Genomic DNA, 16,980 nt, shown 5'->3' with positions numbered 1-16,980 from the left:
CTACCTATTAATAAGCAGTAAATTAGGAGTTTATTGAGACAAAAGTTGTAGTGAATATGTGTTCCCCGTACTAAAGTGTTACCAGCAACTCAAATCAGAGCAGTATAGCCCCTCAAAGACCAACTAAACAAAGCCCAAAAACCTGTGCGTCTGATTGTTGTTCTACATTCTGTATCCGAACTTCCAGATATACACACAGATGACTTTCATGATAACTCCATGGTGCCTTTTTCAAGAAAGTGTTCATGCGTGATCAAACATTTGCGTAGCTGATGATCATTCCGCACTCATCAGAGCACTATAGCTGCTCCAAACAAATACAATGACTGTTTACACTGGTCCAGTTGTTTAGAAAGCACCAGCGCATCTCACCGGCTAGTGTAAATTCCAAAGAAAATTATTTACACAATCTCCATAATGAGAATACGATGAGATGTATTTGATGACAACCCCCTTAACACACAGGCGAACTCATTGTCAAATCTCCTAATGCAATTACATCGAGTATGTACTGTGCACTTGTGATTGGCACACAACACACAAATCTGCCCTTGTACTAAACATGCAAGTGCTTTTTCCTGTCAGTTTGCATTTCATCCCATTCAGTGAAGACAAAAAAAGAGCTCACATGCATAACGACAGCAATATTTACCTCTCGCCATACACGCGTATTTGTCTGTGTAGACAATTTAGTGTATTTTTAAATATTTAACCGTCCAGACCTATCCTCTTGTGAACATTCAACTGCATCTCTGCAAGGGGCTTTTGTGTTCCCAATGCCTCACCCCATGCTTTTCTCATTGGGCGTATTTGTCCATCATTGCAGAAAGACATAATGGAATTCAGGCTAATCACATCTACGCTTTCCGCAGTGTTTTTGTACGCTTTCTCTCCTGCTCATTATATCAATACTCATCTTCTAGCCGTCCCGAGCCGCCCTCTGTGAGCGGAGGACAGGAACGGAGGGTGCGGGTAGGGTGGAGAGGAGTCTGAATGGGTTTATGAGGGGGGTTGGGGTTTGTTGAAGGGGTCTGAAGACTAAAGGTTCTGGGTTGTTGCTGCCCCTTCAAAAGAGGCAAACGTACCATTAAGTCTTTGTCGGAGAGCTCTTGTACTATGCAGATTTTCGCTAATTCTATTCACAGCTCTCTTCTACCCTAGACATTGAATAAGTCTGCTGGTTTGGGATGTTCTCTCGACCCCCCCCCAAAAAATGTGCTTGTGTTTTGTGGTTACACAAAATATTATTTCTCAACTTTCATTAAGAAGTTATTTTTGGCCACTATTCATCAGCTAAGCCGGTTGATGGAATGCTTAAATGCATCACTGGTGACATCCATATATTTGTCTCCATCCTGTTTTCAAGGTCAGCTCCTCTATAGAGCTTTCTAGGTTAGTTCTTATTTTACTGCCCCATTCTCTTTCTTTCTTTCTTTCTCTCTCTTGCTGTTTTGATGCATATTCCTCTTGTTCAATTAGATTTCTTCGGTCTGGAGTGAAATTTGGGGAGATTAAGGCCCCACCCCTCTTGAATCTAAGCAATCTAAGTCTACTGTTATGCAAATACTCGTTTTTAAAACTATTAGTTCGTTTGTTCGTGACATCCAATGCCCTTTTACATGAGCTGAATGTTTATTTGGTTGAGAGTGTCTTAACAACACATGTGAGTGCTCTAAACTAATATAAACTTCCATTGTTTCATATTCACACAATACATTATCTGTTTTTATTCTTACAAAGGTCTACAAAGTGTCATGAAGAGTTCAGGAAATTCAAGATGAGTTTAGAGAAGGGTGACCAAGAGGAACCAGGCTGCAGGTCAGGATGGTATGCGCTGGAGAGAGAAAACAGGTGACTGAGCTTCACGTCACTTGTCCATCGTTCTCACAGGCTAAATTTCCCTTCCTTGTGTGATTTGCGCTCATTGCAGGGTCCTCTTCACACACACATTTGATTTGCACAAGTTTTACACCGGATGCCCTTTCAGACACAACCCAGCACTGAGAGTTATCAGCTGTATCAGCTGATTCTTTTTTTTTATGTTTGCCTTAAAAATAACTTAATACATTTTGATTCGCATGATCATCATAAAAGAGATGTGTTAAAGTGTACATTACTTGTACATTACCGTTCAAAAGTTTGGGGGCAGTAAACATTTTTTTTATGTTTTTGAAAAAGTCTCTTATGCTCACTAAGGCTGCATTTATTGTATAAAAGATATGTCTACATATTAATGACTATGTTTTATTTCATTTCAGCACACTGTGCAGCCTTCACATGCAAAAACCACAAATATGATAAGCAACGGTGATTCTATGGAATGCATGTTGAGACATTTGCCCCTGGCTCTGTTGATACTCAAGACAAAAAGTAAACCGTCAAGTAACTGCCTCTTAACTTGTTGTCACTCACAATCACATGAGGGTTGGAAATGATGCAGACCCAACTGTGATTATAAATTATGCCTTGGGTGAAAAATATATGTTTTGATGGATCACTCACGCTGGAAAAAAGGTCAAGTTAAGGAGTTTCTCCATAGAAAACACATTTGTAGATTATGAAATACAGTTCAAAAGTTTGGGGTCAGTAAGATTTTAATGTTTTTGAAAGAAGTCTCTTATCCTCAGCAAAGCTAAATTTATTTGATGAAAAATTAAACAAAAATAATATTTGTGAAATATTTAAAATAGCTGTTACGTTATTCCTGTGATGGCATTGCTTCAGTCTTCAGTGTCGCATGATCCTTCAGAAATCATTCTAATACGCTGATTTGCTGTTCAAGAAAAATCGCATTATTATAAATGCTGAAAACATTTCTGCTGTTCAATATTTCTTTTCATTACATACAGTACATACATACATACAGTATACATGAATTCATACAGTTCATACATGCATGCATATATATATATATATATATATATATATATATATATATATATATATATATATATATATATATATATATATATATATATATATATATACATATACATATACATATACATATACATATACATATACATACACATGCACACATACATACAGACATAAACATACATACGTACTTACAGTACATACATCCATGTATACATACATACAGTACATAAATACATGCATACATGCATGCATACAAAACATCCATACGTATGTACGTACATACATACAGTGTACATACATACATACGTACGTACGTACGTACATACATACATGCATTTATGCATAAGTACATACAACCCCAAATCAGAAAAAGTTGGGACAATATGGAAAACGCAAAAAAAAAAAGAAATAAATAAGTGATTTCTAAATTTACTTTGACTTGTATTTCATTGCAGACAATATGATCACAAAATATTTCATGTTTTGTCTGGTCAACTTCATGTCATTTGTAAATATGCATCCTTTCCTGTCATTCAGACCTGCAACACATTTAAAAAAAAGTTGGGACAGTAAAGCATTTACCACTTTGTAATGTTGCCATTCCTTTTCACAACACTTAAAAGACGTTTAGGGACTGAAGACACCAAGTGATGAAGTGTTTCAGGTGTAATTTTGTCCCATTCTTCCTGCAAACAAGTCTTAAGGTGGGCAACAGTACGGGGTCTTCGTTGTCGCATTTTGCACTTCAAAATGCGCCACACATTCTCTATTGGAGACAGGTCGGGACTGTAGGCAGGCCAGTCAAGTACCCGTACCCTCTTCCTCCGCAGCCAGGACTTTGTAATGTGTGCAGAATGTGGTTTTGCATTGTCTTGTTGAAATATGCATGGACGTCCCTGGAAAAGATGTCTTCTTGAAGCAGCATATTATGCTCCAAAATCTCTATGTACTTTTCAGCATTAATGATGCCTTCACAGAAGTGCAAGTTACCTTTGCCAAGGGTACTGACACAACCCCATACCATGACAGACCCTGGCTTTTGGACTTGTTGCTGGTAACAGTCTGGATGATCCTTTTCTTCTTTGGTCCGGAGCACACGGCGTCCATTCCTCCCAAAAAATACCTGAAATACTGATTCATCTGACCACAGTACACGTTTCCACTGTGTGATGGTCCATCCCAGATGCCTCCGAGCCCAGAGAAGTCTACGGCGCTTCTGGACACTGTTAACATAGGGCTTCCTTTTGGCACAGTACAGTTTTAACTGGCATTTGTGGATGTAACTACGTATTGTGGTACTTGACAAAGCTTTGCCAAAGTAGTCCTGAGCCCATGTGGTGATATCGCTTATAAATGAATGACGATTCTTGATGCAGTGCCGCCTGAGGGATCGGAGATCACGGTTGTTCAGCTTAGGCTTGCGCCCTTGTCCTTTACGCACTGAAATTCCTCCAGATTCCTTGAATCTTTTAATGATGTTATGCACTGTTGAATGTGAAATATCCAAATCTCTTCCTATCTTTCTTTGAGGAACATTGTTTTTAAACATTTCAATAATTTTCTCACGTATTTGTTGGCAAACTGGCGATCCTCTGCCCATCTTTGCTCCTAAAGGATTAGACCTTTCTTGGATGCTGCTTTTGTACCAAATCATAATTACAATCACCTGTTGACATCACCTGTTTCAAATCACATCATTATTTAACCATTTTACCTCATTACTAGCCCTAAATTGCTCCTGTCCCAACTTTTTTTGAAATGTGTTGCAGGTCTGAATGACATGAAAGGATGCATATTTACAAATGACATGAAGTTGACCAGACAAAACATGAAATATTTTGTGTTCATATTGTCTGCAATGAAATACAAGTCAAAGTAAATTTAGAAATCACTATTTTTTTTTTTTTTTTTTGCGTTTTCCATACTGTCCCAACTTTTTCTGATTTGGGGTTGTATATACATACATACATACATACATACATACATACATACATACATACATACATACATGCATGCATGCATGCATACATACATACATACATGCATGCATGCATACATACATACATAAGTACATACATAAGTACATACATACAGCACATACATACATACATACATACACACACACACATACAGTGGGGCAAAAAGGTATGTAGTCAGCCACCAATTGTGCAAGTTCTCCCACTTAGAAAGATGTGAGAGGCCTGTAATTTTCATCATAGGTACACTTCAACTATGAGAGACAGAATGAAAAAAAAAATCCAGAAAATCACATTGTCTGATTTTTAAAGACTTTATTTGCAAATTATGGTGGAAAATAAGTATTTGGTCACCTACAAAAAAGCAAGATTTCTGGCTCTCACAAACCTGTAACTTCTTCATTAAGAGGCTCCTCTATCCTCCACTCGTTACATGTATTAATGGCACCTGTTTGAACTCGTTATCAGTATAAAAGACACCTGTCCACAACCTCAAACAGTCAGACTCCACTATGGCCAAGACCAAAGAGCTGTCAAAGGACACCAGAAACAAAATTGTAGACCTGCACCAGGCTGGGAAGACTGAATCTGCGATAGGTAAGCAGCTTGGTGTGAAGAAATCAACTGTGGGAGCAAATATTAGAAAATGGAAGACATACAAGACCACTGATAATCTCCCTCGATCAGGGGCTCCACACAAGATCTCACCCCGTGGGGTCAAAATGATCACAAGAACGGTGAGCAAAAATCCCAGAACCACACAGGAGGACCTAGTGAATGACCTGCAGAGAGCTGGACCAAAGTAACAAAGGCTCCCACAAGTAACACACTCCGCCAGGGACTCAAATCCTGCAGTGCCAGACGTGTCCCCCAGTTAAGCCAGTACATGTCCGGGCCCATCTGAAGTTTGCTAGAGAGCATTTGGATGATCCAGAAGAGGATTGGGAGAATGTCATATGGTCAGATGAAACCAAAATCTAACTTTTTGGTAAAAACTGTTTGACGTGTTTGGAGAAGAAAGAATGCTGAGTTGCATCCAAAGAACACCATACCTACTGTGAAGTATGGGGGTGGAAACATCATGCTTGGGGCTGTTTTTCTGCAAAGGAACCAGGACGACTGATCCGAATGAATGCATACCTGTCAAGTATCCCGTTTTGGCCGGGAAAGTCCCGTATTTTACCCTTCTTTCCCGCCGTCCTCCCGTATTAGTATTTTCCTGTAAATCTCCCGTATTTTAAACTGCGTTATTAAAAACAATAATACCGGAGTAAAAAAACAAAAACATTTCAGCTCTGTAACTAGCCTCGCGATAACTGTCATCTGCAGTAGCCTATAGTATAGGTGTCAGTTGTCGCGAGGTTAGTGTGTGAGGTCAGATGACGAGTGACAACAGTCTATGGTGACAACGCGGGAAAAAAACTAAACAGAGACGGATGATGGACGTAACGATAGAGACGGATTAAGGCACTCCTGCCAAAAAAAAAAAAAAAACCCTCGTGTAAACACCGTGATCAATGGGACAGCGAATTTAATTATAAAATGTAAGTGACTTAATGTTAATTAATTGTTTATGGAACTGGCATATGAAATCAGTGTCATTTCCAGTCGTGATGGTATTCAGGAAAACAACACTCTTGTTAGTGTGATGTTGCTTAACTGTATCATATGTTATAAATATAATAACTACACCATTTTAACCGTGTATGTTAACTGAGTTTCTGTGTGTGAGTGGCGCTCATTTGTTTTCGATTTTCTCCTCGAGAGGCTGCGCGAGCCTCAACAGCACAACCTTGTTAACGTCAGTTCGTTTTATATTATTATCCACTATCGATCGCCACTTACACTAACTGAATGCAGAATCATTATTGCACTTTGTTGATTCCCTAGTTATTTTTTGTTTTGACATTTTACTCAGGATACTTGTCCGTTGGGCAAGTAAAATTATTTTTCACTTGCCCCTTCAAAAAATCCACTTGTCCCGGACAAGCGTTCATGTCGAGCCCTGCCCATAGCAATGCAAGTTCAGAAAGGGTATTTAGCATGGTACGAAAGATTGTTACAGAGAATAGGATGACATTAGACAACAGAACTGATTGTGGTCTACTCTCATGTAAAATGAACCACTCTGGCCCAGCCCACAAATACACTCTTTCCAAAACAGTCTTAAAGAATGCAAAGTCTGCAACAAATTTGTTCAATAGCTCACTAAAAGAGTAAAGAAAAGTTATGTGAAATTAAAAGAAAAACTGTAAAAGAAAAGCAATATGAAATGAAAAGAATGTGTGGAATGAAAATAAAATGGAAAGACAAGCAATGTTAAATTAACAGAAAATATGCAAATAAGCCTTTTAAATAAATGCTCATCATATATACCCTTTTGTGTTTTCATTTGGGCTATAACACCTGTCTTAAAATGTAAGGGATATGGAGCTTGGTTGGGGTGGTGGGACTGCTTGCAGTGGGCGCCGAAAAATTTCCCTTATTTTCAAATGCAAAACTTGACAGGTTTGTGAATGGGGCCATGTATCGTGAGATTTTGAGAAAAAACCTCCTTCCATCAGCAAGGGCATTGAAGAGGAAACGTGGCTGTGTCTTTCAGCATGACAATGATCCCAAACAAACTGCCCGGGCAAAGAAGGAGTGGCTTCATAAGAAGCATTTCAAGGTCCTGGAGTGGCCTAGCCAGTCTCCAGATCTCTACCCCATAGAAAAAATCTTTGGAGGGAGTGGAAAATCCGTGTTGCCCAGCGACAGCCCCAAAACATCACTGCTCTAGAGGAGATCTGCATGGAGGAATGGGCAAAACTAACAGCAACAGTGTGTAAAAACCTTGTGGAGACTTACTGAAAACGTTTGACCTCTGTCATTGCCAACAAAGGGTATATAACAAAGTATTGAAATGAACTTTTGTAGAACCTCTCTCATATTTTTAAGTGGGAGAACTTGCACAATTGGTGGCTGACTAAATACTTTTTTGCCCCACTGTACATACATGCATACATACAGTACATGCATGCATACATACATACATACATACATACATACAGTACATACATACATACATACATACATACATACATACATACATACATACATACATACATACATACATACATACATACATACATACATACAGTACATGCATGCATACATACATACATACATACATACATACATACATACATACATACATACATACATACATACATACAGTACATACATACATACATACATACATACATACATACATACATAGACACACACATACATATATACATATTTATATACACACATACATACATACATACATACATACATACAGTACATACATACATACATACATACGTACATACGTACATACATAAATGCACATATACATACATACATACATACATACATACACGCATACATACATACATACATACATACATACATACATGCATGCATACGTACGTACGTACGTACGTACGTACATACATACATACATACATACATACATACCGGTACATACATACACACATACACACACACACACACACACACACACACACACACACACACACACACACACACACACACACACACACACACACACACACACACACACACACACACACACACACACACACACACACACACATACATAAGTACATACCTACATACACACATATACATAAGTACATACATATGCACATACATACATACATACATGCATACATACATACTTACATACATACATACATACATACATACATACATACATACATACATACATACATACATACATACATACATACATACATACATACAGTACATTCATGCATACATACATACATACATACAGTAAATACATACACACATACATACATACTGTACATACATACATACATACATACATACATACAACACATACATACATACATACATACATACATACATACATACAACACTTACATACACACATACATACATACATACAGTACATACATACATACATACATACATACATACATACATACATACATACATACATACATACATACATACATACATACATACATACATACATACATACATACATACATACATACATACATACATACATACATACATACATACATACATACATACATACATACATACATACATACATACAGGAAACAAACAAACAAACAAACAAACAAACAATAAATAAATAAATACATAAATACATAAATACATACATACATACATACATACATACATACATACATACATACATACATACATACATACATACATACATACATACATACATACATACATACATACATACATACATACATACATACATACATACATACATACATACATACATACATTTGAATGGTAGTGTAAATGTGAATAGGTGAAGGGAAGAGTTTTGGACTCTCTTCTCCAAACTCCCTTTAGAGTCAGGTTCAGTATGAATTGCCAGAGAGTGTGTGCCATTCAGCATACCATCATTCTTCTGGTGAGAATGAAACGCAAAGTGACAGAACCTGAGGCAGTCTTCTGTGTGTGTCTCGAAAGCACGCTTGATTCAAGATGAATTCTGAGCCTGCCAGGCACAGCTGTACCAACCTCGTCTCACACTCACAGAAATAAAGAAAGAAAATATAAAGAGAAAAGTTTGGCATGATGAAATGATGTCCTATGAGACCATGTGTGATTTATATTTTGTATTTTTTATTTTGAAGAAATTCATACAGACTAAAAGCAAATAAGATGTTGAATGAACCTGCAAATGTTGGTGAATGAATCTTGTGAACTCATCAGCATCCATTATATTTTGTTTGTTTCTCTTTTACTAAATTACATGACTACAAAAGTCACCTAAGCATGACCCAACTTGTTCTGCACAAAGTTCTCCCAATTTTTCCCCCATGTGTCCATGTGCATGTTTTTTCTTCTTCCTGAATGATGTCCTGTCAGAAGAATGGCATTGCATGTAAGTTAGAGCATGGCAATAGAGTAACTTCTTCCTTGTTCTTCGAGATCAAGATCACTTTGAGTCACACTGTCTGCGTGATAACCCCTTATGCAACCCCTCTGCAGTGAGGGCAATCCGCTAACTGACATACAACTGTATTTTGCCCCAGAACAAGAATATAAAGCTTCATTTAGCAGCACCATTTTTTTCACTCTTTGTACAGATATTGATCTCAAACAAACATAGCAGCAAGGTATTAAGGTTAAGTCAGTAGCAGTTAGGCATAGCAGTTGAGGTAGATGTCTGCACTTGTTCTCTGTGTCGAATGGTTTTCCTCAACCGCAACTGTATACCATATAAAACTGAAATGGTAAACTTTCAGTTCAGAAACAGATTTAGTAACCACTCTGATGGATTCAGTTCAGTGAAGGAATCATCAGATTGATAGTAACTTGTAGTTTTGTACGATTCCTTAAAATTAACAACTCAAAAGTGTCATTGATTTTGAAATCAGGCTATAGTTGCACTATATGTGGTTTATTCACTAAAAAGAATAAACTCATAAGAGCTGTTTGTTCGTGAGTCGAACAGTATGCTTCACTATAAAGCACTGACTCGGTAAAGTAATTTGATCATGAATCGGACTACACTAGTCCCACTGTATTTGATTGGATAAAGCACCGACTCAAAAGAGCCTTGTGTTCGTGAATCAGCCTGCACTGGTCCTGCTGTATGTGTTTGATTCACTATAAAGAACTGATTCGTAGAGTCATTTTTTGGCGAATTACATTGGCCGCACTGTATGTTGCTTGCGCAAGCAGTCTGTGAGTTCAAATCAATAGAAAGAAATGTCTTGCTATTATATCACAAACCTTAATAAATACATCACATTCAATATAGACAGCCAACTCACATTCACATCTCGGCCAAAATACGCATTTGTGCTCTGTTTCACTCATAGTCTTGCATGTGAGTGTGCAGTTTCTGTGTGCCATTTATCACATCAGTCAAAGCGCACTTTTATTGCCGGGCCCCTCCACACTCAGCAGTGGCAGATGGGGACGGACTGTAAGGAAAAGGGCTTCCTGCTGCGTATCCTTTCTCACAGTTGAGTTGTTGGGTTGCAGAAAGCATGCTGCCTAAAAAAGCCCCACGTCCTGGAACAGGGCGGAGCGTACCAGGTCCAGATCCTTGCAGGGGCCAGTTACTCTCGTTCACCTTAAAATGCATTCCTTCACCTCCGCCTTCTTCGTGCTGTTTCCCTGCACTGGTTCTCCATTTTGAGACTCCATTCATGCTCTAATCGCTCGGACAATGGACTTGGGCTAGGCCTCTTGCCGTCTTTGATTGAGCTTAGAAATCACATCCTGTCAAATGTAAACCAAAGACCAGCTCAATCTGTGATAGTATGTGGGGAACGGAGGACCATCTGTCCATCACAGAGAGGCAAATACCTACATCGGAAGAGATTACAGAAGCAGTGTCTAATGTTTGTAACACATGGCAAGATTTTTATGCTACATTCAAGTAAAATGAAGCTTATAGTTATAAACCTGACGAGAATAGAAGTATAGGTTTGTTCTTTGATCTTCCATCCAAGTTCAATTTAAAACAAACTCTTGTGTCAAAACCCTCTTCCCTCGACCAGCCTGACACTCGCTCTCTTCCTTTTCTATTGACACTTTTCCTCTTTCTACACTTTGCATCACTCCATTTTGCCCAGTGGCCAGACAACATGCGGTCTGGATGCTGTCTGCTTTGCACCTTCTTTAAAGGCCCAGTGAATCTGCAGAGTAATGGCTATTGTGCTTCCCTATTGATCCCTGACCGGCCATATTGAGGCCCAGCAGGATTTCAAAGGGACAAAAGCAGTGTACTGCATTGTCCTGTCTTCTAAATGAAGAAGTCCGTCCTCCTACAGAGAACAGTCCCTGGAAATGTCAGCAGAGAGAGGGTCTAGGGGGGAAGGAAGCGAAGGGGGGAATGGTTAATTATTAATACACCAATACAGCTCTTCAGCAGTTGCTTTACTCCCTGCTAATTTCTACAATGACGATAGAATCCCTATAGGTGCACAGATGTTTGACCTCCTTCTGTATTACAACATATTCTGAGGAAAATGTGTGGATTCCCCCATTCTTCTGAGCATGTCTTACAACCCATTTTCAAATTGTAACTTTTTGTGCATCTCAAACTTCTATATAATTCCTTAACATTTACCTGCTACAAAATGAAGCTGCAACTTCATGAACATGCAAGTACCAAGGCGAACCAAAATTACATAAAAAAATGGGATAATAATTTTATTTCTAGGTTCTACACCACTATTCAAAAGTTTGGGGTCAGTAAAATTTTTATTTTTTTATTAAGAAAGGATACATTAAATTGATCAACATTGAAAGTAAATAGGCTAATATCTATAGTCTATTTGTAATCTATCGTTTTTTATTTATTTATTTATTTTTACAAAATATACTTTAAAAATGCTGTTCTTTTGAACTGTTTATTCATCAAAGAATACTGAAAAAAAAACATGGTTTCCACAAAAAATATTAAGATTTCAATATTAAAAATATTATATTTCAACACTGATAATAACAAGAAGAAATGTTTCTTAAGCACTAAATAAGCATATTAAAATGCTTTCTGAAAGATCATGTGACACTTAAGACTGGAGTAATGATGCTAAAAAATCAGCTTTGCCATCACAGGAATTTTTAAATATATTTTAAAATATATTAAAATAGAAAGAAAATATGTTAAATGTAGTACTTTACAATATTACTATATTTTTGATCATATAAATGCAACCTTGGTGAGCATAAGAGACATCTTTCAAAAATGTTTAAAAATCTTAACATCCCCAAACTTTTGATCAGTTGTGAATTAAATTCTGCCCTTGGGGAAGAAAAGCACTCTTGTGAAAAGCACTTGAAAATGATAACGGATGAATGATTTAACTTAGTAGTCCTTTCTTAATGTTTGTCACATCTACTCATACGTAGTAAAACGTTGCACCAAGAATATATATATTCACTCCAATCGAACATAGTGTGTGCAAGCGAACACAAGTTGTGAAATACAATTACACCAGCGGCCTTCTCTTGTAAGTGCTATTCCTGTGCCTGCACTCTTCTAATGAACTTTCTGTCTCTCCACCAGCTTAATCCCCCTTTTCAGTTGGAGGGTCATTTGGTGCAGATGCACTTCCAAGCCTTTCCAAAGTTTAATTAAACATTCCCCAGTTTCAGCCAGACTGCCCTTCTCCCCGCTGGCCCATTCAGAGTATTGTGAAGAGTAATGGCGTCCTTGTTTGGTTTAAACCTGTACCCCAGGCTCTGTGGCTCTTTGGTAAAGAGGATGCTGTGCTTCCTTGTAGTCAGAGGTGGTGGGGAGGTTTAATGAGTCTGAGGCAACGATCTGCCAGGACAATGCAGGTTCATTTATGCGCTGGTGTCACATAACCACACGTGCACCCCTTCTAGAGGTTCATTTAAAACTGCACTCTTACTGAGCTGCGCTGGGCAGCATTTCAGTGCAAAATACAGATTGCTCTGTTAGAAACAGCCCTCAGTCCGTCAAGCTAAAGTGAATCACATTTATAATTCATTATCGTTTTTAAGATGCAGTTCTTTAGATGAATTAAAATGGCTGTAATCTCCTCGCCATCTGCCCGTGTTAATTCAAAGCCTGACTATTATGGGTGTGTTAAGACAAAAGTCAAGCTTTAGTCCAAAATCTTTGTTTTTTTTTCTTTTATCAATTCCATTTCTTATCTCCCTTCACCAGCCCTCTAGAGCAGAACAGATTCAGCCTTTCCCTGACCATTTCAAGGCTGGTTGTGTTTGAGAGCATTTTTTTGCGGGTCAGTTGATTCCCCTCTTTGTGTTTGTTTGCCTCATTCTCTCTTTAACTAGATTCAATGTGTTTGCTTTGACTTTTTTTTTTGTTTGGGGCTGGGGGGGCTGACACTTTGCAAGGGTTGAGTGAAACAACCAGACTGGGTCTCTTGAGGCTCTGGTTGACCGCACAGGTCTGCAAGCATATGGGATGGGTCTGGCAATCAAATTACCTTTGTCTTCTTTGGGTAAAGAATTAAAAATGGCCTTTAACACAGACTGACTTTCAAGGGGTCGGCCAGGCCAGCGCTGGGGTGAGATTCCATGGGTGCTAATTAGTAAATGAAATAATTAGATCATCTTTCTCACGTCTTTCACAAGTTGTTCAGAGGAAGCTTGAAAGCAAAGAGTGATGGTATGTATAAGGGTTACAAGGGCATTTTCAAGAGAAAAGAATAATCCAATCATTTCTCTGCATTATTCACAAACTTTGTGTTGTCTCAGAAGTCTTTGATTCCATTGAAGCACTGAAAATAATGCAGGGACTTCTGTATCAAGCCCGTAATTTATGGGCTATTACATAAAAGATACTGTAAAAAAACTAAACAAATTGGTGATCCATTTTATAAATGGATATTGAAATGATAAAATGAGAAAAAGTCAGATGTGTTTGTAAATGAGTTTTCAGCACATAAATGACTTCTTTTTCCTTCTGGCCTTTGGATAAAAATGTGAAAGGTGAATATAAAAAGGCCATGGGTGGCCAATTAGAAATGGTAAAGGGAAAGGTTTCTTTGTGTAGTTGTCCCCCTACCTAACTCCTCCTTCACACTTTGTCTATGCATCTTTATAATGCTCATAAACCAATAACCCAATTACTGCACAAAGAGAGAAGCAGGCAAAAAGCCTACTGAATGTCCTCTGTTTAGAAAAGTAAACTGCAAGTCCTGAAAAATCTTGTTAATGCACCTGTTATTGTCTTTTAGTAGTTTCTTTTCATTGTATGTATGGGAAGAAAAACTTTGTGTTGTATAGTTTGTTATATATCTTCCCCTCCTCCAACTGTGTTTGGATTGTTTTTTCACCCCCTTCCATTTTTTTATTAAAAAAAGTGAACGTTTCATTGGGAAAATGTAAATAGGCTTCGAGGAAATGAAATTCAACTATTGATGATACAGAAATCTATCTGGTATACCACCTCTGTGAAAGAAAGGAGATACACTTTTGATAACGTTTGTGAAAGTTCATTAGTGATCAGTGATTTCGTGGAGTTTTGAGGGGTGTGCTCACTATGAATAGAGCTGGGGATGTGCTCCCCAAAACCACGAATCTTTGTGTCAGCATGGCAGTGGGCTTGACTTTGGGGGGGCTCTTTGTTGGACTGGGGACAAAGCTTCCACAGAGCAAATCCCTTCAACTACAAAGAACCTGATTAACATGAGAAAACGTTCAGTTGAGGAACCATAGCTAGGCACGGGATGATGAAGGACTGTGGTTTTCAGCAGTTCTTGCGGGATGGCATCATGCAATGGAACTTCAAAATTCCAGAATGTTCTCCTAACTCTCCTGAGAAAACGCTATTTCAGAAAGTCCTGTTTAACATTTAAAATCTTTTAGGAAATATGTGTTATAGAACATTCTGGAAAACATCAGCGGAATAATATATGTCTTCACTGAGGACAATAACACATTAAGTGTCAACAGTGTCTACAGCGACAGAAAATATTGTGTCCAACTACGCAAACATGACAGAACAAGCATCTGTTTTGAGTATACACATAGTCATACAGAATATATCAGGGATTTCATCTAGATTGCAAACAAACCTATTTTACTTTCCTCAGAATCTGTTACCGACTTCAAATAAAATTCCTGAACAGGATGTTGATTGTCACTGTTTTGGTTTAAAACTGTTTTTAGTTAAGTCTGTTAATATATAACCACAATGTTCATTGAACTGAGTGACAATCAACAGGCTTTTCCCTGCATATAATTTTAAGCTTACATTTATGCATTTGGCAGACACTTTTATCCAAAGCGACTTACATTACATTCAAGGTATACATTTACATTTGATTTCCCTGGGAATTGAACCCATGACCTTGGCATTGCTAGCGCCATTCTTTAATGTTTGAACTACGTTTACGCTTATAAGTTTACACTTATTTAAAATAACACATCAAGCTTTACTCCTTCCACCAGACGTTTAGTTGTTTAGTCTCTTGACCTGCCAGCCAAAAACTCAAGCCGTTATTTTGTGTCCCAGAGGTTGAAAGGAAGTGTCCCAGCGAGGCCTAACACGTTTTCCATACCACACTCAATGCATCCTGTGGTCTTGAAGCGGCCGCCCAGCAAGTGCTCAGTCAGTAGTGGCTATTGGGTAGTACATTATCCCTAAAGTCCACTGTGACTCCAATAAGAGGATTCCAAACACCACTGAGAGTAGCCACCGCTCTAAGTCCCTGAGAGGAGGATTTCGGTCCACAAGTCATGTCCCTATACCGTAGTCCTGGGATTAAGCAGGAATAGGCCCTGCTGTTCCACCTCCTGGCCTGGCCTGTCCTCCAGTCAGAGACTAAGGGACTCCCTTTTGTCCCTGATGAAGCCCTTCTCAGCTGGGGGAGCGGAGGCTCTTTGTGTGCCCATGGGCTGGTGAGAGAGGGGCCACAACTAATGAGAGATGAGAATTACGCGTCTAAAGCCTCTCATCTTTGACAAGCCCTCTTGAAACTCTCTCTCATCAGGCCTCAGCGCTCCTGCAATAAGGAGATAATTACACCACTGTTTGGAGAGAAAGGCACCTTAGGCTCGGCCGGAGGGAAGGAGGTCACGGGCTGACCCTAGCGTGCGGCCAGTGTGACCCCTGACAGTAGGCCGCAGAGATTAGTCTACGGTTTACAGCACTCGGGAGGGCTGACTTTTCCCCTGAGGACGGTATGCCGCAGATACCATTAAAAACAACTGTGCCAGGGGCTACAAGCTCGGCCCTGAAAGAGCTGACCATGTCAACTGTTCCAGAGTCAGTTCACACTTTTGGAGTCTAGGCTTTTCCTGTTTTGACCCAATGATGAAACTGTTCCGAGCGTAAGAACTAATAACTGAGCTAGATTGTGAGTGGGGGTTAAAATGTACTCTTTATTATACACAAATACATGCAGAGAAATCAAAGCACATGCTTACTTACTGTTCTGAGACTCAGGGTGTACTCACACTAGGCAATCTGAACCGTGCCCGGGCACGTTTGACCCCCAAAGTCTGGTTCGATTGACTAGTGTGAGTGCTCCGTACCGTGCTCGGGCACGGTTCGTTTAGCCAGCCCTGCCTGCTTGGA

The sequence above is a fragment of the Gobio gobio genome (genome assembly GCF_949357685.1).
Source record: "Gobio gobio genome assembly, chromosome: 2".
In the NCBI taxonomy this organism is placed as follows: Eukaryota; Metazoa; Chordata; class Actinopteri; order Cypriniformes; family Gobionidae; genus Gobio; species Gobio gobio.
This window is presented reverse-complemented; position numbering follows the sequence as displayed.